Source organism: Panulirus ornatus, chromosome 55 (genome assembly GCF_036320965.1).
Source record: "Panulirus ornatus isolate Po-2019 chromosome 55, ASM3632096v1, whole genome shotgun sequence".
NCBI lineage: Eukaryota > Metazoa > Arthropoda > Malacostraca > Decapoda > Palinuridae > Panulirus > Panulirus ornatus.
The window spans coordinates 5,252,198-5,280,104 of record NC_092278.1 but is presented as its reverse complement, the minus strand read 5'-3'; positions in this window follow the sequence as shown (position 1 = coordinate 5,280,104).

Genomic DNA, 27,907 nt, shown 5'->3' with positions numbered 1-27,907 from the left:
ATCATGGTGGCTATATTGTCGTTTGATGCGTTTTCAATGTTACTCTTTAGTGAATATGGCTTTAACTTCAGTGTAGCTATACTTTCATTGGGAACTAATTTTCTTAGTGACGCAATTGGCATTATGAAATAAAGCCATTTTGGCTATCTTCTAATTTGGGTTACATTGCTATGCTATATATATCGTCACATTGGCTATATTGGGAAGGTGATTTTTTTTAGGTGGTATATTGTCATTTTTTAATCGTGCATATTTTGTTATAAGCGATATATTATCATGATACCCATATCATTAATGTGAAAATATTGGCATGGCGACTATATTGTCTTTATGACTGTAATCTTATGATAACAATATAGGTAGCCTGATATATAGGCAACATGAAAAGACAATCACCCCCTTGTAATATAACAAAAAATAACAAATAGCCATCATGGCAATATATTCATTTAACAATATAGCCACCATGGCAATATAGTTACCATATCAATATAATCTTTATGGAAATATAACTACCATGACCATATAGACACGATGACAATACAACCACCAAGAGAATACAAGAACCATGACATTACATTATGACAATATAGCCACCAATTCAACAAAGCAAATGACAGTATAGATATTATGGCAACAGTCACCATGACAATATACACACAAGTGGAATATAATCGACATAACAAAATGAGTATATTATGAAAATATAACCACTCTGCCACTATGGCTTCCATTGGAATATAGCCAACATAATAATACATATACAATGACATTCCTGAAACCATAGCAATATAGCATATCACGACAATGTAGACCCCTAATGATTTAATCAAAATGAGAAGCTCGTTTTATAATGATACATCCTCAAGGGCAAACCCAACGCCAATATAAAAGATACCGTGAAAATGTAGTCACCGTGACATTATAACCATCATGACGAAATAGACACCATGACAGTAAAGTTACTTTGGCAAGATATCCAACATGATATCATTGTCATAGTTATCATGATATAGTATCACTTACGACAAAAAATGCATGATTAAAAAAATGAAAATAAAGCAACCGTAAAAAAAAGATCACGTTCCTAATATAGCGAAGGTGATGATATATATATGATAGAAATGTAACCAAAATAAGGAGATGGCCAAAATAACAATATGTTCATAATGACAATAATTCCACTATGAAAATATATTTTCCATGACACTATAGGTACACTGACAATAACACTATCTTCACAAAAGCGTAAAATCAAGGTACTGCAAACTACAATATAGCCACCATGACAATACAGCCATCTTGACAATGATATCATGATATAACTCAATCACCAGGACAATAGAGTCACCTTGACAGTAATCTTACAATGACTTTATAAATATCATGAAAATATAGCCCCCATGTCAAGATACTTGCTATGACAATTTAGCCATTATCAAAATATAGTCACGACGACAATCTATTCACTATGACAATAAAGCCACCATGATCATATAACTGATATGACAATATAATCAAAGCAAAACTATAAAAACATTCATCTTATATTCACAATGGCAATATATCAGCCTGACAATATAGATACTGTTAATAGATAGTCGTTTTCGGATCATAGCAAAAATATAGACTCCAGGACAATATAGTCCCTGTGTAAAAACAGTGACTCAAACTGGATTTTTCATCATGATATGGTCATAACATTATAGCTGTCATGGAATTGTAGTCAACATGACAAAATTATCACAATGAAATAAAACGACATTACAATATAGTTACCATAATCATACACCAATCATGAATATATAACCAGCAGGTTGACATAAACAAGATCATAGTGTAAAAACCATGACATTTCAAGTGACATGATGAGATGATATCCATGCACTTACACTTACAATACCACATAAGTTTTCATGGAAATATTATCATGATCACATAATCACAACGGTATTGTCACTAATTACAAAATATACCCCCGAAAGACAAAATCAACCATAACAATATAGCCATCAAGTTGATATAGTGACCAAGATAATGTAGCTAGGTTGGCATTATATTGAAAGTAAGAATACAACCACCATGCCAATGTCTTCACCATGACAATGTAGCTACCATGAAAATATAGTAACCTTGACTATGTAGCTATTATGATAAAATATAAAATTGAAAAATATCCACAACAAGAGTTTAGCTGCTAAAGCAATATATCGCTATGCCAATATCGCCAAAATGTTATTATTGCCATCATGATAATATACCGCCAGAAAAGAAATATATATACCCACTACTCGACAACATACCTATTCTGATAATACTGTCAACATGAAAAGAGAGTCACCTTCTTGTTATATGACAAAAATGACAAATAGCCATCATGGTGATATAGTGATTTAACAATAGAGCCACTATGGTAATATAGTTACCATAACAATGTGATCTTAACGACAATATGGCCAACATGACTATATAGTCACGTTGACAATACAACCACCGTGACTATATAGATGACATGACACTACCGTCTCTAAGATAATATTGCCATCAATGTGACAAATTATATGAAAATATAGATATTATGGCAACATAGTCACCATGACAATATACTCAGAAATGCAATATAATCGCAATGATAAAATTATCCTACCATGAAAATATAGCCACCTACCATTTTGGTTTCCATTGCAATGTACAAACAGTAATGAAAGATTTACCATGACAGTACTGAAACCATAAAAGTATAGCATATCATGGCAATATAGTCAACAAATAATTTAATGAAAATGACAATTTCTCTTCTATAATGGTATACCCTCAAGGGCAATATCAACACCATTAAAAAAGCTTCTACGAAAATACAGTCATTATGATATAAAAATTATGATAAAAAAGTCAACATGAAAATATAGTTATCTTGGCAATATAGCCACTGTGACCTTATAGTCATAATGATAATATAGTCGCTACGACAATATTGTCACCATAAAAATATAATTATCATGATAATATTTCGCTTATGACAAAGAGTTATATAATGACAATAGTTAGATAATGAAAATATCTTTTCTTCTTTTCTTTTAAACTATTCGCCATTTCCCGCGTTAGCGAGGTAGCATTAAGAACAGAGGACTGGGCCTTTGAGGGAATACCCTCACCTGGCCCAATTCTCTGTTCCTTCTTTTGGAAAAAAAAAAAAAAAAAAAAAAAAAAAAAAAAAAAACGAGAGGGGAGGATTTCCAGCCCCCCGCTCCCTCCCCTTTTAGTCGCCTTCTACGACACGCAGGGAATACGTGGGAAGTATTCTTAATCCCCTATCCCCAATGAAAATATATCACCTATAAAAAGATCACCTTGCCAATATAGCTAAGGTGACGATATATACATTATAGCTATGTAACTAAAATGAAAAGCTAGCCAAAATGACAGTATGGTCATAATGAAAGTACTGCCTCTATGAAAATATGTTCCCTATGACAATATAGCTACACTGACAACAAAGCCATATTCACAAAAGAGCAACATTGAAAATACAGAAAACGAGAATATAGCGACTATCATAGTTCAGCCACCATGATAATAATGTCACGATACAAATCATCACCATGTCATTAGTCACCTCGATAAGAAACTTTTTTTTTTTTATACTTTGTCGCTGTCTCCCGCGTTTGCGAGGTAGCGCAAGGAAACAGACGAAAGAAATGGCCCCCCCCCCCATACACATGTATATACATACGTCCACACACGCAAATATACATACCTACACAGCTTTCCATGGTTTACCCCAGACGCTTCACATGCCTTGATTCAATCCACTGACAGCACGTCAGCCCCGGTATACCATATCGCTCCAATTCACTCTATTCCTTGCCCTCCTTTCACCCTCCTGCATGTTCAGGCCCCGATCACACAAAATCTTTTTCACTCCATCTTTCCACCTCCAATTTGGTCTCCCTCTTCTCCTTGTTCCCTCCACCTCCGACACATATATCCTCTTGGTCAATCTTTCCTCACTCATCCTCTCCATGTGCCCAAACCACTTCAAAACACCCTCTTCTGCTCTCTCAACCACGCTCTTTTTATTTCCACACATCTCTCTTACCCTTACGTTACTCACTCGATCAAACCACCTCACACCACACATTGTCCTCAAACATCTCATTTCCAGCACATCCATCCTCCTGCGCACAACTCTATCCATAGCCCACGCCTCGCAACCATACAACATTGTTGGAACCACTATTCCTTCAAACATACCCATTTTTGCTTTCCGAGATAATGTTCTCGACTTCCACACATTCTTCAAGGCCCCCAGAATTTTCGCCCCCTCCCCCACCCTATGATCCACTTCCGCTTCCATGGTTCCATCCGCTGCCAGATCCACTCCCAGATATCTAAAACACTTCACTTCCTCCAGTTTTTCTCCATTCAAACTCACCTCCCAATTGACTTGACCCTCAACCCTACTGTACCTAATAACCTTGCTCTTATTCACATTTACTCTTAACTTTCTTCTTCCACACACTTTACCAAACTCAGTCACCAGCTTCTGCAGTTTCTCACATGAATCAGCCACCAGCGCTGTATCATCAGCGAACAACAACTGACTCACTTCCCAAGCTCTCTCATCCCCAACAGACTTCATACTTGCCCCTCTTTCCAGGACTCTTGCATTTACCTCCCTAACAACCCCATCCATAAACAAATTAAACAACCATGGAGACATCACACACCCCTGCCGCAAACCTACATTCACTGAGAACCAATCACTTTCCTCTCTTCCTACACGTACACATGCCTTACATCCTCGATAAAAACTTTTCACTGCTTCTAACAACTTTCCTCCCACACCATATATTCTTAATACCTTCCACAGAGCATCTCTATCAACTCTATCATATGCCTTCTCCAGATCCATAAATGCTACATACAAATCCATTTGCTTTTCTAAGTATTTCTCACATACATTCTTCAAAGCAAACACCTGATCCACACATCCTCTACCACTTCTGAAACCACACTGCTCTTCCCCAATCTGATGCTCTGTACATGCCTTCACCCTCTCAATCAATACCCTCCCATATAATTTACCAGGAATACTCAACAAACTTATACCTCTGTAATTTGAGCACTCACTCTTATCCCCTTTGCCTTTGTACAATGGCACTATGCACGCATTCCGCCAATCCTCAGGCACCTCACCATGAGTCATACATACATTAAATAACCTTACCAACCAGTCAACAATACAGTCACCCCCTTTTTTAATAAATTCCACTGCAATACCATCCAAACCTGCTGCCTTGCCGGCTTTCATCTTCCGCAAAGCTTTCACTACCTCTTCTCTGTTTACCAAATCATTTTCCCTAACCCTCTCACTTTGCACTCCACCTCGACCAAAACACCCTATATCTGCCACTCTATCATCAAACACATTCAACAAACCTTCGAAATACTCACTCCATCTCCTTCTCACATCACCACTACTTGTTATCACCTCCCCATTTGCGCCCTTCACTGAAGTTCCCATTTGCTCCCTTGTCTTACGCACTTTATTTACCTCCTTCCAGAACATCTTTTTATTCTCCCTAAAATTTAATGATACTCTCTCACCCCATCTCTCATTTGCCCTTTTTTTCACCTCTTGCACCTTTCTCTTGACCTCCTGTCTCTTTCTTTTATACATATCCCACTCAATTGCATTTTTTCCCTGCAAAAATCGTCCAAATGCCTCTCTCTTCTCTTTCACTAATACTCTTACTTCTTCATCCCACCACTCACTACCCTTTCTAATCAACCCACCTCCCACTCTTCTCATGCCACAAGTATCTTTTGCGCAATCCATCACTGATTCCCTAAATACATCCCATTCCTCCCCCACTCCCCTTACTTCCATTGTTCTCACCTTTTTCCTTTCTGTACTCAGTCTCTCCTGGTACTTCCTCACACAGGTCTCCTTCTCAAGCTCACTTACTCTCACCACCCTCTTCACCCCAACATTCACTCTTCTTTTCTGAAAACCCATACAAATCTTCACCTTAGCCTCCACAAGATAATGATCAGACATCCCTCCAGTTGCACCTCTCAGCACATTAACATCCAAAAGTCTCTCTTTCGCACGCCTGTCAATTAACACGTAATCCAATAACGCTCTCTGGCCATCTCTCCTACTTACATAAGTATACTTATGTATATCCCGCTTTTTAAACCAGGTATTTCCAGTCATCAGTCCTTTTTCAGCACATAAATCTACAAGCTCTTCACCATTTCCATTTACAACACTGAACACCCCATGTATACCAATTATTCCCTCAACTGCCACATTACTCACCTTTGCATTCAAATCACCCTATCACTATAACCCGGTCTCGTGCATCAAAACCACTAACACACTCATTCAGCTGCTCCCAAAACACTTGCCTCTCTTGATCTTTCTTCTCATGCCCAGGTGCATAAGCACCAATAATCACCCACCTCTCTCCATCAACTTTCAGTTTTACCCATATTAATCGAGAATTTACTTTCTTACACTCTATCACATACTCCCACAACTCCTGTTTCAGGAGTATTGCTACTCCTTCCCTTGCTCTTGTCCTCTCACTAACCCCTGACTTTACTCCCCAGACATTCCCAAACCACTCTTCCCCTTTACCCTTGAGCTTCGTTTCACTCAGAGCCAAAACATCCAGGTTCCTTTCCTCAAACATACTACCTATCTCTCCTTTTTTCACATCTTGGTTACATCCACACATATTTAAGAAACTTATAATGACTATATAAATATCATGAAAATATAGCCTCCATGTCAACATGTCTGCCATGATAATCTGGCCATTATGATAATATAGTCATGACAGCAATTTATTCACTATAACAATATAGCCACAGTGATCATATAACTGAGGTGACAATAGAGTCAAACAAAAAAAAAAAGAAATATACAAACCATATTCACTATGGCAGTATAACTACATGACAATATAGATACTGTGACAAATAGTCGCTTTGAATCATAGCAAAAATATAGCCGGCAGGACAACATAGTCTCTATGACAAAATAGCGACCAAGACAGGATATATCATTATAATATAGACACCTTGACAGTATAGACCATAAAACAATGTAACAATCATGAAACTGTACCTGCCAAAACATTATAAATGTCATGAAATTTTAGTCAACATGACAAAATTATCATAATGAAATATCATCGGCATTACAATATAGTTACCATAATCATAGACCAATCATGATCATATAATCAGCAGGTTGACATAAACAATATCACAGTATAAAAACCATGACAGTAGAAGTGACATGATGATATGATATCCATTCACTTACACTTACAATACCAAAGAAGCCTTCATGAATATATTGTTATAATGATCACATAATCACAACAATATTTTAGGAAGTGACAAATATATCCCCAACGACAAAATTAATCATAGCAATATAGCCATCAACTTGTTATAGCAACCAAGATAATGTAGCGAGCATTGTATTAACAATTACAATACAGCCACAGCGCCAATGTCGTCACCATGACAATATAGCTACCATGAAAATATAGTAACGTTGATAATGTAGCTGCCATGGCAAAATATTCAAGATAGAAAATACCCAAAAGATAGCCACAACAAGAGTTTAGCTGCTAAGACGATATATCACCATGCCAATATCTCTAAAATGTTAGTATAGCCATCATGGCAATATATCAACAGAAAAGATACTTATCACAACGATATAGCTAACTTGACAATATACTACTCTGACAATATAGGTAACATTAAAAGACAGCCACCTCCTTGAAATATAAAAAAAAAATGACAAATACCTATCAAGGCAATATGGTACCTAAACAATATAGCCATCATGGCTATATTGTAACCAAACAATATAGCCATCATGGCTATATGATTACCAACGCAATGTATTCTTAATGGAAATATAGTCACCATGTCCTTATAGTCACGATGACAATACAACTACCATGACAATAAAGAAAACATCAAAATACAGTCTCTAAGACAATATTGCCACTAATTCAACAAGTTAAATGACAATATAGAAATTATAGCAACATAATCACGATGACAATATACTCAGAAATGCTGTATAATCGTCATAATAAAATGATCCTACCATGAAAATATAGTCACCCTGCCACTATGGCTTCCATTACAATATAGCCACAATAACAAAACATTCACCACGACAATACTGAAACCATAACAATATAGCATATCATGACAATGTAATCACTTGATCATTTAATGAAAAGTAAAACTTTCTCTTCCATTATGGTATAACCTCAGGGACAAAATTTAATACACCCTTAAAAAGCTGCTATGAAAATATAGTCACTATGACATAAATACCATGATAAAATAGTGACCATGGCAATATAGCCACTCTGATATTATAGTCATTATGACAATATAGTCGCTATTAAAATAATGTCACCTTAATAATAAAGTTATCAAAATGATATATCGCTTGTGACAAAATATGCATGATTAGAAAATGACAGTAGAGCACTTATAAAAAAGATCACCTTGCCACTATAGTCAAGGTGACGATATACACATCATAGCAACGTAAAGAAAAAGAGATGATAACCAGAACGACGGTATGTTCATATTGACAACACTGCAACTATGAAAATATGTTCCCCACGATTCTCCAGCTTCACTGACAATAAAGCCATCTTCACGAAAAGAGCACTATTGAAAAAAAAGCAAACGACTATACAGCCATCAAGACAGTACAGCTACCATGACAATAATATCTCGATATAAATCAATCGCCAGGACATTAGCGTCACCTTCATAATGAATATACAATGAGTACATGAACATCATGAAAATATAGCGTCCATATAAATATATTTGTCGTGAAAATATAGCCTCCATATGAATATCTTTAAAGTGACAGTTTCGACATTCTGATAATGTAGTCAAGACTCTAATATATTCACTATAACAATAAAGCCACCATGATCACATAAATGATATGACAATATAGTCAACGCAACAATAAACGCATTTATAAATCATATCCACTCTGAGAATACAGCCACATGAAAATATAGATGCTGTGACAAAATATTCATTTTTGGATCATAGCAAACATATAGCGTCCTAGAGAATATAGTCTCTATGACAAAATAGCGAAGAAGACATGATTTATCATGACAAAACAGTCACCTTGACAGTATAGCCAATAAAACAGTGGAACAACCATGAAAATATACCTAACATAACAATATAGCTTACATGAAAATATAGTTAATATGACAAATTCATTACAATGAAATACAAAAGATATCACATTATGGTTTCGATAATCATACGCCAATCATGATCATATAAGATAGAACCTTCAAAACTAAGCAAGGGTAGCGACAACGCAAAGAGCAATAGCTACAACCTAGCTCTGAAAGACGACAGTAGCTCCGTACACGTCAGTAGCTGGTGAGCGACTGTCATTAAATGACTACATTGTCATGATATGCTATATTGTCATGGTTTCAGTACTGTCGTAGTGAATGTATTATTATGTTAGCTATATTGCAGCGGCAAGGTGGCTAAATTTTCATGGTTGGATAATTTTGTTATCGCGGTTATATTGCATTTGTGATAATACTGTCATGGTGACTGTGTTCCAGTGATATCTATATTATCATTTAATTTGTTGAAGCGATTGCAATATTGTCGTAGAGACTCTTATGTCATGTTGCCAGTATTGTCATGATGGATGCATTTCATCTTGTCTATATAGTCATGTTGGTTATATTCCAGTTATGATTACATGGTTATGGTAACTATATTGCCATAGTGACTATATTGATAGGTGACTACATTGCCATGATGTACTATAAGGAGGTGACTGTCTTTTCATATTGAATATATTATCAGGGTAGCTATATTGTTAAGTTAGCTATATCATTGTGGTGTTTATTTTCTTTTTCTAGTGGTATATTGCCATGATGCGTAGACTAACATTTTGGCGATATGGGCATGATGATATAGTGTCTTAGCAAATAAACTGTTATTGTGGATATGTTCCATGGGATTTTATTATCATAGTAGCTACATTGTCAATGTTACTATATTTTCATGGTAGCTCCATTGTCATGGTGACGATATTGCCATTGTGGCTGTATATTTATTTTCAATATAATGCCATCCTAACTACATTATCATGGTCGCTATATTTACTTGCTAGCTATATTGCTATGGTTAATTTTGTCGCTGGGGATATATTTTGTCATAAACTACAATTTTGTTTTAATCATATGATCTTGATAACAATATTTTCATGGCAGCTTATTTGGTAATGTGAGTGCAAGTGCATGGATATCATATTATCATGTCACTATATTGTCATGGTTTTTATACTGTGATGGTGTTTATGTCAGCCTCCTGATGATATTATCATGATTGATATATGATTATGGTAACTAAATTGTAATGGCGAATATATTTCATTGTGACAATTTTGTCATGTTGCCTGCATTTTCATGGTAGCTATATTGTTATGGCAGGTACATTTTAATTGTTGTTTCATTGTTTTATCGGCTATGCTGTCAAGGTGATTATATCTTAATTCAAACTCTTGTCTTGGTCGCTATTTTGTCATGGACACTATATTGTCCTGGAGCCTATATGTTTGCTATGATCCGAAAGAGACTATTTTGTCACAGCATCAATATTGTCAGGTGCTTATATTGCCATAATAAATATAATTTGAAAGCTTCCTTATTGTTGCGTTGACTGTATTATCATATCACTTATATGATCATGGCTATATAGTTATAGTGAATATATTGCCGTCTTGACTATAGTATCATATTGGCTAAATTGTCATGGTAAGTATGTTGACATGGAAGCCTTATTTTCGTGATGTTTATATAGTCAGTGAATTATATCGTGGCATTATTGTCATAGTGGCTGTGCTTTCATGGTGGCTATATAGTCGTTTGCAGTATTTCATTGTTATTCTTTTGTGAAAATTGCTTTATTGTCATTGTAGCTATAGTGTCATTGGGGATATATTTTCATTTCAGCAGTATTGTAATTATGAATATACCGTCATTTTGGCTGTCTACTCATTTTGGTTATATTGCGAAGATTTACATATCGTCACCTTGGCTATGTTGTCAAGGTGATCTCTTTTATAGTTCCTTATGTTGTCATTTTTTTAAGTCATGCATATTTTTTCATAAGCGATACATTATCGTGATAATTTTACTATTAAGGTGACAGTATATTGTCAATGTGACAATGTTGACATTATGACTATAATCTCTTAGTGGCTATATTGCTTAGATAACTATACTGTCATGGTGACTATTTCATGATGATGGATATAAAGACAGTTTGACAGAATTTTCATTGTAGCATATTTAATGGTGTTGATTTTGCCCTTGAAGATATATTATATAAACGGAAATATCCTTAACTTGAAATTATCATATGAATATATTGCCATGATATGCGATATTGTTATAGTTTCAGTACCGTCATGTTTATTGTATATTATGTTGGTTACATTACAATTAAAGTCGTAGTGGCATGGTAACTGTATTTTCATGGTTGGATCATTTTGTTATGACGGTTTTATTGTATTTGTGAGTATATTCTCAATGTTGCTGTGTTGCCGTAATTTCTATATTGTCCTGGACACTACATATCCTGAAATCTATATTGTCATATCAGTTATATGATCATGGTAGCTTTAGTGTCATATTGAATATCAGCTTATTTGTCATAGTGAATATCTTGTCGTCGTGAATTTATTACCATAATGACTAAATTGTCATAGGAAATATGTTGACATGTGGGCTATATTTTCATGATATTCATAAAGTCATTGAAAGATTACTATCAAGGTGACTCTAATAGCCTGGCGATTGATGTATATCGTGACATTATTCTCACGATAGCTGCATTGTCATAGTGGCTATATTGTCGTATAGTTTAATTTATATGTTTCTCTTTTGTGAAGATTGCTTTATTATCATTGTAGCTATAGGGTCATGGGGAATATAATTTCGTAGTAGCAGTATTGTCATTATGAACATATCGTCATTTTGGCTATTTGCTCATTTTGGTTACATTGCGAAGATTTACATATCATCACCTTGGCTATATTGGCAAGATGATCTCTTTATAGTTTTTATATTGTCATTTTTTTAATCATGTATATTTTTCATAAGTGATACATTATATTGATAACTATATCATTAAAGTGACAGTATATTGTCAAGGTGACTATATTGTCATTATGATTTCAATCTCTTAGTGGCTATATTGCTAAGATAACTACATGTGACTACATTTTCATTGTAGCTTATTTAATGGTGTTGATTTACCCTTGGAGATATATCATTATAAAAACGGATATTTCATATTGTTTAAATTATGAGGTGAATGCATTGTCATGATATGATATATTGTTATAGTTGCAGTACTATCATGGTGAATGTATATTATATTGGCTACATTACAATATAAGCCATTGTAGCAGGGTGGCTATATTTTCATGGTTTGATCATTTTGTTATAAGAATTTTATTGTATTTTTGAATTTACTGTCATGGTGACTGTGTTGCCATAATTTCTATATTGTCATTTGATTTATTAAATTGATGGCAATATTGTCATAGAGACTGTATTGTCATGTTGCCTGTATGGTCATCATGCTTGTCTTGTCATCGTGACTCTATGGTCATGATGGCTATACTGCCATTAAGATTAAATTCTTATGGTAACTATATTGCCATCATGGCTTTTTGTCAGAGTAGCTATATTGTTAAGTTAGCTATCTTATTGTGGTTGGTATTTTTTTTCCTTTTGGTATATTGCCAGAATGGCTATACTAGAATTTTGACAAGGTTAACATGGTGATATAGTGTTCACAGCCCAACTGTATTCATGGGAATACATTATCACGGTACCTACATTGTCAAGGTTACTATATTTCATGCAAGCTACATTGTAAAGAGGACGATATTGGCATGGCGGGTGTATTGTTATGTTCAATACAACGCCATCTTGGCTACATTATCTTGGTCGCTATATCAACTTTATGGCTACATTGCTACGGTCAATTTCATCGTTGGGGAAGTATTTTGTCTTGACCTACGATTTGGTTGTGATTACATGATCATGATAATCTTTCTATGACGGCTTATTTGGCATCTTGAGTATATCTGTCTGGATATCATATCATCTTGTAACTTAGTCTGTCATGCTTTTAAACGTTGATAGTGCTTATGTGATAATGCTGATTACATTATCATCATTAATGTATGATTATTGTAACTATATAGCAATGGTAATATCTTTTTTGGTCATTTATGTTGACTTCATTTTGATAATAGTTATATTGGTATGGCAGAAACATTTTAATGGTTCTGACATTGATTTATGGGCTATACTGTCAAGGCGGCTGTATAGTATTGATAAAGTCTGTTTTGGACGCTATTGTCTCCTGGACACTATATACTTTAGAGGTTATATGTTTCCTGTTATCCGAAAGCGACTATTTTGTCACGGTATCTATATTGTCAGGTGGCTATATTGATGTTGTGAACATATTCTGAATGTTTCTTTAATGTTGCGTTGACTATATTGTTATATCAGTTATATGGCCATGGTGGCTTTGTTGTTATAGTGAATATATTGTAGTTGTGACTATACTATCATAATGGCTAAATTGTCATCGGAAATATGTTGATATGGATGCTATATTCTCATGATACTTTTATGGTAATTGTAAAAAAAATTTCAAGTTTACTCTAATATCACAGTGATTTATTTATGTTGTAACATTATAGTTATAGTGGCTGTACAATCATGGTGGCTATATTGTCGTTTGATGCATTTTCAATGTTACTATTTACTGAATATGGCTTTAATGTCAGTATTGCTATACTTTCATTGGGAACAAATTTTCATAGTGACGCAATTGTCATTATGAAATAAAGTCATTTTGGCTATATTCTAATTTGGATTATATTGCTATGTTATATATATCGTCACCTTGGCTATATTGGGAAGGTGATTTTTTTTATAGGTCGCATATTGTCATTTTTTAATCGTGCACATTCTGTTATAAGCGATATATTATCATGATACCCATATCATTAAGGTGAAAATATTGGCATGGCAACTATACTGTCTTTATGATTGTAATCTTATGATAACAATATAGGTTCCCTGATATATAGGCAACATGAAAAGAGAATCATCCCCTTGTAATATAACAAAAAATAACAAATAGCCATCATGGTAATACGTTTATTTAACAATATAGCCACCATGACAATACAGCCATCTTGACAATAATATCACGATATAACTCAATCACCAGGAAAATAGAGTCACCTTGGCAGTAATCTTACAATGACTTTATAAATATCATGAAAATATAGCCCTCATGTCAAGATATTTGCTATGACAATTTAGCCATTATGAAAATGCAGTCACGACGACAATATATTCACTATGACAATAAAGCTACCATGACATGATCATATAACTGATATGCAAATATAATCAAAGAAAAAATATAGAAACATTCAACTTATATTTGCAATGGCAATACAACCACCTGACAATTTAGATACTGTTAATAGATAGTCGTTTTCGGATCATAGCAAAAATATAGACTTCAGGACAATATAGTCTCTGTGAAAAAAAAGTGACTCAGACAGGATTTATCATTATGATATGGTCACAACATTATAGCTGTCATAGAATTGTAGTCGACATGACAAAATTATTACAATGAAATAAAACATTACAATATAGTTACCATAATCATACACCAATCATGATTATATAGTCAGCAGGTTTGCATAAACAAGATCATACTGTAAAACCAATGACAATTTAAGTGACATGATGAGATGATATCCATTCACTTACACTTACAATACCACAAAAGTTTTCATGAAAATATTATCATGATCGTATAATCACAACAGTATTGTCACTAATTACAAAATATATCCCGAAAGACAAAATTGACCATAACAATATAGCCATCAAGTTGATATAGCGACCAAGATAATGTAGCTAGGATGGCATAATAATGAAAGTAAGGATACAACCACCATGCCAATGTCTTCATCATGACAATGTAGCTACCATGAAAATATAGAAATCTTGACATTGTAGCTACCATGATAAAAAATACAATTGAAAAATATGCACAAGAGTTTAGCTGCTAAAACACTATATCGCCATGCCAATATCACCAAAATGTTATTATTGCCATTATGATAATATACCGCCAGAAAAGAAATATATATACCCACTACTCGACAATAGAGCTATTCTGACAACATTGCCAACATGAAAAGACAGTCACCTTGGTATATAACAAAAATGATAAATAGCCATCATGGCGATATAGTGATTTAACAATACAGCCACTATGGTAATATAGTTACCATAACAATGTGATCTTAACGACAATGTAGCCAACATGACTATATAGTCACGTTGACAATACAACCACCGTGACAATACAGATAACATGACAGTACCGTCGCTAAGACAATATTGCCATCAATTTGACAAATTATATGACAATATAGATATTATGGCAACATAGTCAACATGACAATATACTCAGAATGCAATATAATCGCCATGATAAAACTATCCTATCATAAAAATATAGCCACCTACCATTTTGATTTCCACTGCAATGTACAAACAGTAATAAAAGATTTACCATGACAGTACTGAAACCATAGCAGTATAGTATATCATTGCAATGTAGTAAGCTAATAATTTAGTCAAAATGACAATTTATCTTCTATGATAGTATATCCTCAAGGGTAATATCAACACAATTAAAAAATCTTTTACGAAAATACAGTCATTATGATATAAAAATCATGTTAAAAAAGTCACCATGAAAATATAGTTATCTTGGCAATATAGCCACTGTGACATTATAGTCATAATGATAATATAGTCGCTATGACAATATTGTCACCATAAAAATATAATTAGCGTGATAATATTTCGCTTATAACAAAGTATGCAAGAGTTAAATGATGACAATATATCACCTATAAAAATATGACCTTGCCAATATAGCAAAGGTGACGATATGTACATTATAGCAATGTAACTAAAATTAAAAGATAGCCAAAATGACGGTATCGTGATAATGACAATACTGCCACTATGAAAATATGTTCCCCATGACACTATAGCTACACTGACAACAAAGACAATTTCACAAAAGAGCAAAATTGAAAATGCAGCAAACGAGAATATAGCGACTATCATAGTTCAGCCACCATGATAATAATGTCACGATACAAACCATCACCATGTCATTAGTCACCTTGATAATAAACTTACAATGACTCAATAAATATCATGAAAATATAGCCTCCATGTCAACATGTCTGCCATGATAATCTGGCCATTATGATAATATAGTCATGACGGCAATTTATTCACTATAACAATATAGCCACAGTGATCATATAACTGATGTGACAATACAGTCAAAGAAGCAAAAAAGAAATATACAAATCATATTCACTATGGCAGTATAACTACATGACAATATAGATGCTCTGACAAATAGTCGCTTTTCAATCATAGCAAACATATAGCCGGCAAGACAACGTAGTCTCTATGACAAAATAGCGACCAAAACATGATATATCATTATAATATAGACACCTTGACAGTATAGACCATAAAAAAATGTAGCAATCATGAAACTCTACCTGCCAAAACATTAAAGATGTCATGAAATCTTAGTCAACATGACAAAATTATCATAATGAAATATCATCGGCATTACAATATAGTTACCATAATCATAGACCAATCATGATCATATAATCAGAAGATTGAAATAAACAATATCACAGTATAAAAACCATGATAGTATAAGTATCATGATGACATGATATCCATACACTTACACTTACAATACCAAATAATATTGTATGTACTGACAAATATATCCCTAACGACAAAATTAATCATAGCAATATAGCCATCAACTTGTTATAGCGACCAAGATAATGTAGCGAGCATTGTATTGAAAATTACAATACAGCCACCGTGCCAATGTCGTCACCATGACAATATAGCTACCATGAAAATATACTACCGTTGATAATGTAGCTGCCATGGCAAAATATTCAAGATAGAAAATACCCAAAAGATAGCCACAACAAGAGGTTAGCTGCTAAGACGATATATCACAGTGCCAATATCTCTAAAATGTTAGTATAGCCATCATGGCAATATATCAACAGAAAAAATACTCATCACAACGATATAGCTAACTTGACAATATATTACTCTGACAATATAGGTAACATTAAAAGACAGCCACCTGCTTCAAATATATAAAGAAAAAAATGACAAATAGCCATCATGGCAATATGGTAACTAAACAGTATAGCCATTATGGCAATATGGTAACCAAACAATATAGCCATCATGGCAATATGATTACCATACCAATGTTTTCTTAATGGCAATATAGTCCCCATGTCCTTATAGTCACGATGACAATACAACTACCATGACAATTAACAAAACATCAAAATACAGTCTCTAAGACAATATTGCCACTAATTCAACAAATTAAATGACAATATAGATATTATGGCAAAACAATCATGGTGGCAATATACTTAGAAATGTTATATAATCGTCATAATAAAATGATCCTACCATGAAAATATAGTCACCCTGCCACTATGGCTTCCATTACAATATAGCCACAATAACAAAACATTCACCACGACAGTACTGAAACAATAACAATATAGCATATCATGACAATGTAGTCACTTGATCATTTAATGAAAAAGAAAAATTTCGCTTCTATTATGGTATAACCTCAGGGACAAAATTTTATACACCCTTAACAAGCTGCCATGAAAATACAGTCACTATGACATAAATATCATAATAAAATAAAGACCATGGCAATATAGCCACTCTAAGATTATAGTCATTATGACAATATAGTCGCTATTAAAATACTGTCACCTTAAAGATAAAGTTATCAAAATGATATATCGCTTGTGACAAAATATGCATGATTAGAAAATGACGGTATAGCACCTATAAAAAAGATCACCTTTCCACTATAGTCAAAGTGACGATATATACATCATAGCAACGTAAAGAAAAAGAGATGATAACTAGAACGACGGTATGTTGATAATGACAATACTGCAACTATGAAAATATGTTCCCCACGATTCTCCAGCTTCACTGACAATAAAGCCATCTTCACACAAAAGAGTATTATTGAAAAAAATAGCAAACGACTATACAGCCATAAAGACAGTACAGCCACCATGACAATAATATCTCGATATAAATCAATCGCCAGGACATTAGCGTCACCTTGATAATGAATATACAATGAGTACATGAATATCATGAAAATATAGCGTCCATATAAATATAATTGTCGTGAAAATATATCCTCCATATGAATATCTTTAAAGTGACAGTTTCGCCATTCTGATAATATAATCAAGACGCTAATATATTCACCATAACAATAAAGCCACCATGATCACATAAATGATATGACAATATAGTCAACGCAACAATAATCGCATTTATAAATTATATCCACTCTGAGAATACAGCCACATGAAAATATATATACTATGACAAAATATTCATTTTTGGATCATAGCAAACATATAGCGTCCAAGAGAATATAGTCACTATGACAAAATAGCGAAGAAGACAGGATTTATCATCACAAAACAGTCACCTTGACAGTATAGCCAATAAAACAGTGGAACAACCACGAAAATGTACCTAACATAACAATATAGCTTATATGAAAATATAGTTACTATGACAAATTAATTACAATAAAATACAAACGATATCACATTATGGTTTCGATAATCATACACCAATCATGATCATATAAGATAAAACCTTCAAAACAAAGGAAGGGTAGCGACAACGCAGGGAGGAATAGCTACAACCTAGCTCTGAGAGACGACAGCAGCTCCGTACACGTCGGTAGCTGGTGCGCGACTGTCATCAGGTGACTACATTGTCATGATATGCTATATTGTCATGGTTTCAGTACTGTCGTAGTGAATGTATTATTATATTAGCTATATTACAGTGGCAGGGTGGCTAGATTTTCATGATAGGATAATTTTGTTATCGCGGTTATATTGCATTTGTGATAATAATGTTATGGTGACTGTGTTCCAGTAATATCAATATTATCATTTAATTTGTTGAAGCGATTGCAATATTGTCGTAGAGACTCTAATGTCATATTGCCTGTATTGTCATGATAGTTGCATGTCATCTTGACTATATAGTCATGTTGGTTATATTCCAGTTATGATTACATGGTCATGGTAACTATATTGCCATGGTGACTATATTGATAGGTGACTACATTGCCATGATAGCTATTTTTCTTTTCTGTTATACTGTAAGGAGGTGACTATCTTTTCATACTGAATATATTATCAGGTTAGCTATATTGTTAAGTTAGCTATATCAGTGTGGTGCTTATTTTCTTTTTCTGGTGGTATATTGCCATGATGCCTAAACTAACATTTTGGTGATATGGGCATGGTGATAGAGTGTCTTAGGAAATAAACTGTTATTGTGGATATGTTCCATGGGATTTTATTATCATAGTAGCTATATTGTCAATGTTGCTATATTTTCATGGTAGCTCCATTGTCATGGTTACGATATTTCCATTGTGGCTGTATTGTTATTTTCAATAAAATGCCATCCTAACTACATTATATTGTCGCTATATTTACTTCCTGGCTATATTGCTATGTTTAATTTTGTCGTTGGGGATATATTTTGTCATTAACTACAATTCTGTTTTAATCATATGATCATGATAACAACATTTTCATGTCGGCTTATTTGGTAATGTGAGTTCAAGTGTATGGATATCATATTATCATGTCACTATATTGTCAAGGTTTTAATACTGTGATGTTGTTTATGTCAGCCTCCTGATGATATTATCATGATTGATATATGAATATGGTAACTAAATTGTAATGGCGATTATATTCAATTGCGACAATTTTGTCATGTTGCCCGCATTTTCATGGTAGCTATATTGTTACGGCAGGTACATTTTCATTGTTGTTTCATTGTTTTATCGGCTATACTGTCAAGGTGACTATATCTTAATGAAAAATCTTGTCTTGGTCGCTATTTTGTCATGGACACTATATTGTCCTGGAGCCTATATGTTTGCTATGATTCGAAAGAGACTATTTTGTCACAGCATCAATATTGTCAGGTGCTTATATTGCCATAATGAATATAATTTGAAGGCTTCCTTATTGTTGCTTTGACTGTATTGTCATATCACTTATATGATCATGGCTATATTGTTATAGTGAATATATTGCCGTCTTGACTATATTCTCATATTGGCTAAATTGTCATGGTAAGTATGTTGACATGGAAGCCTTATTTTCATGATGTTTATATAGTCAGTGAACTATATCGTGACATTATTGTGATAGTGGCTGTACTTTCATGGTGGCTATATAGTCGTTTGCTGTATTTTCATTGTTATTCTTTTGTGAAAATTTCTTTATTGTCACTGTAGCTATAGTGTCATAGGGTATATATTTTCATAGCAGCAGTATTGTAATTATGAACATACCGTCATTTTGGCTATCTACTCATTTTGGTTATATTGCGAAGATTTACATATCGTCACCTTGGCTATATTGTCAAGGTGATCTCTTCTATAGTTGCTATATTGTCATTTTTTTAGTCATGCATATTTTTTCATAAGCGATACATTATCGTGATAACTTTACTATTAAGGTGACAGTATATTGTCATTGTGACAATGTTGACATTATGACTATAATCTCTTAGTGGCTATATTGCTAAGATAACTATACTGTCATGGTGGCTATTTCATGATGATGGTTATAATGACAGTTTGACAGCATTTTCATTGTAGCATATTTAATGGTGTTTTTTTGCCCTTGAAGATATATTATAAAAACGAGAATTTCCTTTTCTTTTAAATTATCATGTGAATATATTGCCATGATATGCGATATTGTTATAGTTTCAGTACTGTCATGTTGAATGTATATTATGTTGGTTACATTACAATTAAAGTCATAATGTCAGGGTAACTATATTTTCATGGTTGGATCATTTTGTTATGACGATTTTATTATATTTGTGAGTATATTCTCATGTTTACTGTGTTCCCGTAATTTCTATATTGTCGTGGACACTACCTATCCTAAAATCTATATTGTCATATCAGTTATATGATCATGGTAGCTTTATTGTCATAGTGAATATCAGCTTTATTGTCTTAGTGAATATCTTGTCGTCGTGACTATATTATCATAATGGCTAAATTGTCATAGGATATATGTTGATATGAGGGCTATATTTTCATGATATTCATAAAGACATTGAAACATTACTATCAAGGTGAATCTAATAACCTGGCGATTGATGTATAACGTGGTATTATTGTCACGATAGCTGCATTGTCATGGTGGCTTTTTTGTCGTTTCCTGTATTTTCAATGTTACTCCTTTGTGAAGATTACTTTATTATCATTGTAGCTATAGTGTCATGGGGAATATATGTTCGTAGTAGCAGTATTGTCATTATGAACATATCGTCATTTTGGCTATCTGCTCATTTTGGTTACATTGCGAAGATTTACATATCGGCACCTTGGCTATATTGGCAAGGTGATCTCTTTATAGTTGTTATATTGTCATTTTATCTTGATCATGTATACTTTTTCATGAGTGATATATTATCTTGATAACTATATCATTAAAGTGACAGTATATTGTCATGGAGACTATATTGTCATTATGACTACAATCTCTTAGTGGCTATATTGCTAAGATAACTACATGTGACTACATTTTCATTGTAGCTTATTTAATGGTGTTGATTTACCCTTGGAGATATATCATTATAAAAACGGATATTTCATTTTGTTTAAATTATGAGGTGAATACATTATCATGATATGTTACATTGTTATAGTTTCAGTACTGTCATGGTGAATGTATGTTATATTGGCTACATTACAGTGGAAGCCATAGTGGCAGGGCTGCTATATTTTCATGGTTTGATCATTTTGTTATTAGAATTTTATTGTATCTTTGAATACATTGTCATGGTGACTGTGTTGCCATAATTTCTATATTGTCATTTGATTTATTAAATTGATGGCGATATTGTCATAGAGACTGTATTGTCCTGTTGCCTGTATGGTCATCATGGTTGTCGTGTTATCGTGACTCGATGGTCATGATGGCTATACTGTCATTAAGATTATATTCTTATGGTAACTATATTATCATCATGGCTTTTTTTCAGAGTAGCTATAGTGATAATTTAGCTATCTTATTGTGGTGGGTATATTGGTATATTGCCATGATGGCTATACTAGAATTTTGGCAAGATTAGCATAGTGATATAGTGTTGTTTTGGACATGTTTTTATGGGAATACATTATCATGGTACCTACATTGTCAAGGTTACTATATTTCATGCAAACTACATTGTAAAGATAACGATATTGGCATGGCGGGTTTATTCTTATGTTCAATATAACGCCATCTTGGCTACATTATCTTGGTCGCTATATCAACTTGATGGCTATAGTGCTAAGGTCAATTTCATCATTGGGGATGTATTTTCTCTTTACCTACAATTTGGTTGTGATTATATGATCATGATAATATTTCTATGACGGCTTATTTGGCATCTTGAGTGTATCTGTCTGGATATCATATCATCATGTAACTTAGTCTGTCATGTTTTTAAACGGTGATGGTGCTTATGTGAAAATGCTGATTACATTATCATCATTAATGTATGATTATTGTAACTATATAGCAATGGCAATATCTATTTTGATCATTTTGGTATTTTGACTTCATTTTGATAATAGTTATATTGGTATGGCAGGTACATTTTCATGGTTCTGACGTTGTTTTATGGGCTATACTGTTAAGCTGGCTCTATAGTATTAATAAATTCTGTTTTGGATGCTATCGTCTCCTAGACACTATATACTTTAGAGGCTAGATGTTTCCTACGATCAGAAAGCGACTATTTGGTCATGGTATCTATATTGTCAGGTGGCTATATTGTCGTTGTGACCATATTCTGGATGTTTCTTAAATGTTGCGTTGACTATATTGTTATATCCGTTATATGGCCATAGTGGCTTTGTTGTTATAGTGAATATATTGTAGTTGTGACTATACAATCATAATGGCTAAATTGTCATGGGAAATATGTTGGTATGGATGCTATATTCTCATGACACTTTTATGGTAATTGTAAAAAAAATTTCAACTTTATTCTAATATCATAGTGATTGATTTATGTTCTAACATTACTGTTATGTTGGCTGTATAATCATGGTGGCTATATTGTCGTTTGATGCGTTTTCAATGTTACTATCTAGTCAATATGGCTTTAATGTCAGTATAGCTATACTTTCATGAGGAACAAATTTTCATAGTGACGCAATTGTTATTATGAAATAAAGTCATTTTGGCTATCTTCTAATTTGGGTTACATTGCTATGTTATATATATCGTCACCTTGGCTATATTGGGAATGTAATTTTTTTTATAGGTGGTATATTGTCATTTTTTAATCGTGCATATTCTGTTATAAGCGATATATTATCATAATACCCATATCATTAAGGTGAAAATATTGGCATGGCGACTACATTGTCTTTATGATTGTAATCTTATGATAACAATATAGGTATCCAGATATATAGGCAACATGAAAAGACAATCACCCCCTTGTAATATGACAAAAAATAACAAATAGCCATCATGGCAATATATTCATTTAACAATATAGCCACCATGGCAATATAGTTACTATATCAATATAATCTTAATGGAAATATAACTACCATGACCATGTAGACACGATGACAATACAACCACCACGAGAATACATGAACCATGACATTACATTATGACAATATAGCCTCCAATTCAACAAATCAAATGACAGTATAGATATTATTGCAACAGTCAATATGACAATATACACAAAAGTGGAATATAATCGACATAACAAAATGATTATATTATGAAAATATAGCCACTCTGCCACTATGGCTTCCATTGGAATATAGCCAACATGATAATACATATACAATGATATTCCTGAAACCATAACAATATAGCATAGCACGACAATGTAGTCCCCTAATGATTTAATGAAAATGAGAATCTCGTTTTATAATGATACATCCTCAAGGGCAAACCCAACACCAATAAAAAAGCTTCCGTGAAAATGTAGTCACCATGACATTATAACTATCATGATGAAATATACACCATGACAATAAAGTTCTTTTGGCAAGATACCCAACATGATATCATTGTCATAATAACAATATAGTCAAAATGCCAATATATAGGTACCGGAATTTTATAGTTATCATGATAATGTATCAGTTACGACAAAAAATGCATGATTTCAAAAATGAAAATATAGCAACCGTAAAAAAAGATCAACTTGCTCATATAGCCAAGGTGATGATATTTTTTTTTTTTTTGTGCTTTGTCGCTGTCTCCCGCGTTTGCGAGGTAGCGCAAGGAAACAGACGAAAGAAATGGCCCAACCCACCCCCATACACCTGTATATACATACACCACACACGCAAATATACATACCTACACAGCTTTCCATGGTTTACCCCAGACGCTTCACAGGCCTTGATTCAATCCACTGACAGCACGTCAACCCCAGTATACCACATCGCTCCAATTCACTCTATTCCTTGCCCTCCTTTCACCCTCCTGCATGTTCAGGCCCCGATCACACAAAATCTTTTTCACTCCATCTTTCCACCTCCAATTTGGTCTCCCTCTTCTCCTCGTTCCCTCCACCTCCGACACATATATCCTCTTGGTCAATCTTTCCTCACTCATTCTCTCCATGTGCCCAAACCATTTTAAAATACCCTCTTCTGCTCTCTCAACCACGCTCTTTTTATTTCCACACATCTCTCTTACCCTTACGTTACTTACTCGATCAAACCACCTCACACCACACATTGTCCTCAAACATCTCATTTCCAGCACATCCATCCTCCTGCGCACCACTCTATCCATAGCCCACGCCTCGCAACCATACAACATTGTTGGAACCACTATTCCTTCAAACATACCCATTTTTGCTTTCCGAGATAATGTCTCGACTTCCACACATTCTTCAAGGCTCCCAGAATTTTCGCCCCCTCCCCCACCCTATGATCCACTTCCGCTTCCATGGTTCCATCCGCTGCCAGATCCACTCCCAGATATCTAAAACACTTCACTTCCTCCAGTTTTTCTCCATTCAAATTCACCTCCCAATTGACTTGACCCTCAACCCTACTGTACCTAATAACCTTGCTCTTATTCACATTTACTCTTAACTTTCTTCTTTCACACACTTTACCAAACTCAGTCACCAGCTTCTGCAGTTTCTCACATGAATCAGCCACCAGCGCTGTATCATCAGCGAACAACAACTGACTCACTTCCCAAGCTCTCTCATCCCCAACAGACTTCATACTTGCCCCTCTTTCCAAAACTCTTGCATTCACCTCCCTAACAACCCCATCCATAAACAAATTAAACAACCATGGAGACATCACACACGCCCTGCCGCAAACCTACATTCACTGAGAACCAATCACTTTCCTCTCTTCCTACACGTACACATGCCTTACATCCTCGATAAAAACTTTTCACTGCTTCTAACAACTTTCCTCCCACACCATATATTCTTAATACCTTCCACAGAGCATCTCTATCAACTCTATCATATGCCTTCTCCAGATCCATAAATGCTACATACAAATCCATTTGCTTTTCTAAGTATTTCTCACATACATTCTTCAAAGCAAACACCTGATCCACACATCCTCTACCACTTCTGAAACCACACTGCTCTTCCCCAATCTGATGCTCTGTACATGCCTTCACCCTCTCAATCAATACCCTCCCATATAATTTACCAGGAATACTCAACAAACTTATACCTCTGTAATTTGAGCACTCACTCTTATCCCCTTTGCCTTTGTACAATGGCACTATGCACTCATTTCGCCAATCCTCAGGCACCTCACCATGAGTCATACATACATTAAATAACCTTACCAACCAGTCAACAATACAGTCACCCCCTTTTTTAATAAATTCCACTGCAATACCATCCAAACCTGCTGCCTTGCCGGCTTTCATCTTCCGCAAAGCTTTTACTACCTCTTCTCTGTTTACCAAATCATTTTCCCTAACCCTCTCACTTTGCACACCACCTCGACCAAAACACCCTATATCTGCCACTCTATCATCAAACACATTCAACAGACCTTCAAAATACTCACTCCATCTTCTCACATCACCACTACTTGTTATCACCTCATCATTTGCGCCCCTCACTGAAGTTCCCATTTGCTCCCTTGTCTTACGCACTTTATTTACCTCCTTCCAGAACATCTTTTTATTCTCCCTAAAATTTAATGATACTCTCTCACCCCAACTCTCATTTGCCCTTTTTTCACCTCTTGCACCTTTCTCTTGACCTCCTGTCTCTTTCTTTTATACATCTCCCACTCAATTGCATTTTTTCCCTGCAAAAATCGTCCAAATGCCTCCCTCTTCTCTTTCACTAATACTCTTACTTCTTCATCCCACCACTCACTACCCTTTCTAATCAACCCATCTCCCACTCTTCTCATGCCACAAGCATCTTTTGCTTTCATATATATATATGATAGAAATGTAACGAAAATAAGGAGATGTCCAAAATGACAGTATGTTCATAATGACAAAAATTCCACAATGAAAATATATTCTCCATGACACGATAGGTACACTTTCAGTAAAGATATCTTCAATAAAGCGTAGAATTAAAATACAGCAAAGTACAATATAGCCACCATGAAAATACAGCCATCTTGTCAATAATATCACGATATAATGCAATCACCAGGACAATAGAATCACCTTGACAGTAATCTTACAATGACTTTATAAATATCAAGAAAATATAGCCGCCATGTCAAGATATTTGCTATGACAATTTAGCCATTATGAAAATATAGTCACGACGACAATCTATTCACTATGACAATAAAGCTACCATAATCATGTAACTGATATGACAATATAATCAAAGCAAAAATATAGAAACATTCAACTTATATTCATAATGGCAATATAACCTCCTGACAATATAGATACTGTTAATAGATAGTCGTTTTCGGATCATAGCAAAAATATAGACTCCAGGACAATATAGTCTCTGTGAAAAAACAGTGACTCAGACAGGATTCATCATAATGATATGGTCATAACATTATAGCTGTCATGGAATTGTAGTCAACATGAAAAAATTATCACAATGAGATAAAACGACATTACAATATAGTTACCAAAAGCATACACCAATCATGATTATATAATCAGCAGTTGACATAAACAAGATAATAGTGTAAAAACCATGACAATTTAAGTGACATGATGAGATGATATCTATTCACTTACACTTACAATACCACATAAGTTTTTCATGAAAATATTATCATGATCATATAATCACAACAGTATTGTCACTAATTACAAAATATATCCCGAAAGACAAAATTAACCATAACAATATAGCCATCAAGTTGATATAGCGACCAAGATAATGTAGCCAGGACGGCATTATATTGAAAGTAAGAATACAACACTAATGCCAAGTAGCTACCATGGAAAATATAGTAACCCTGACTATGCAGCTTAACCATGATGAAGATTATACAATTGAAAAATATCCACAACAAGAGTTTA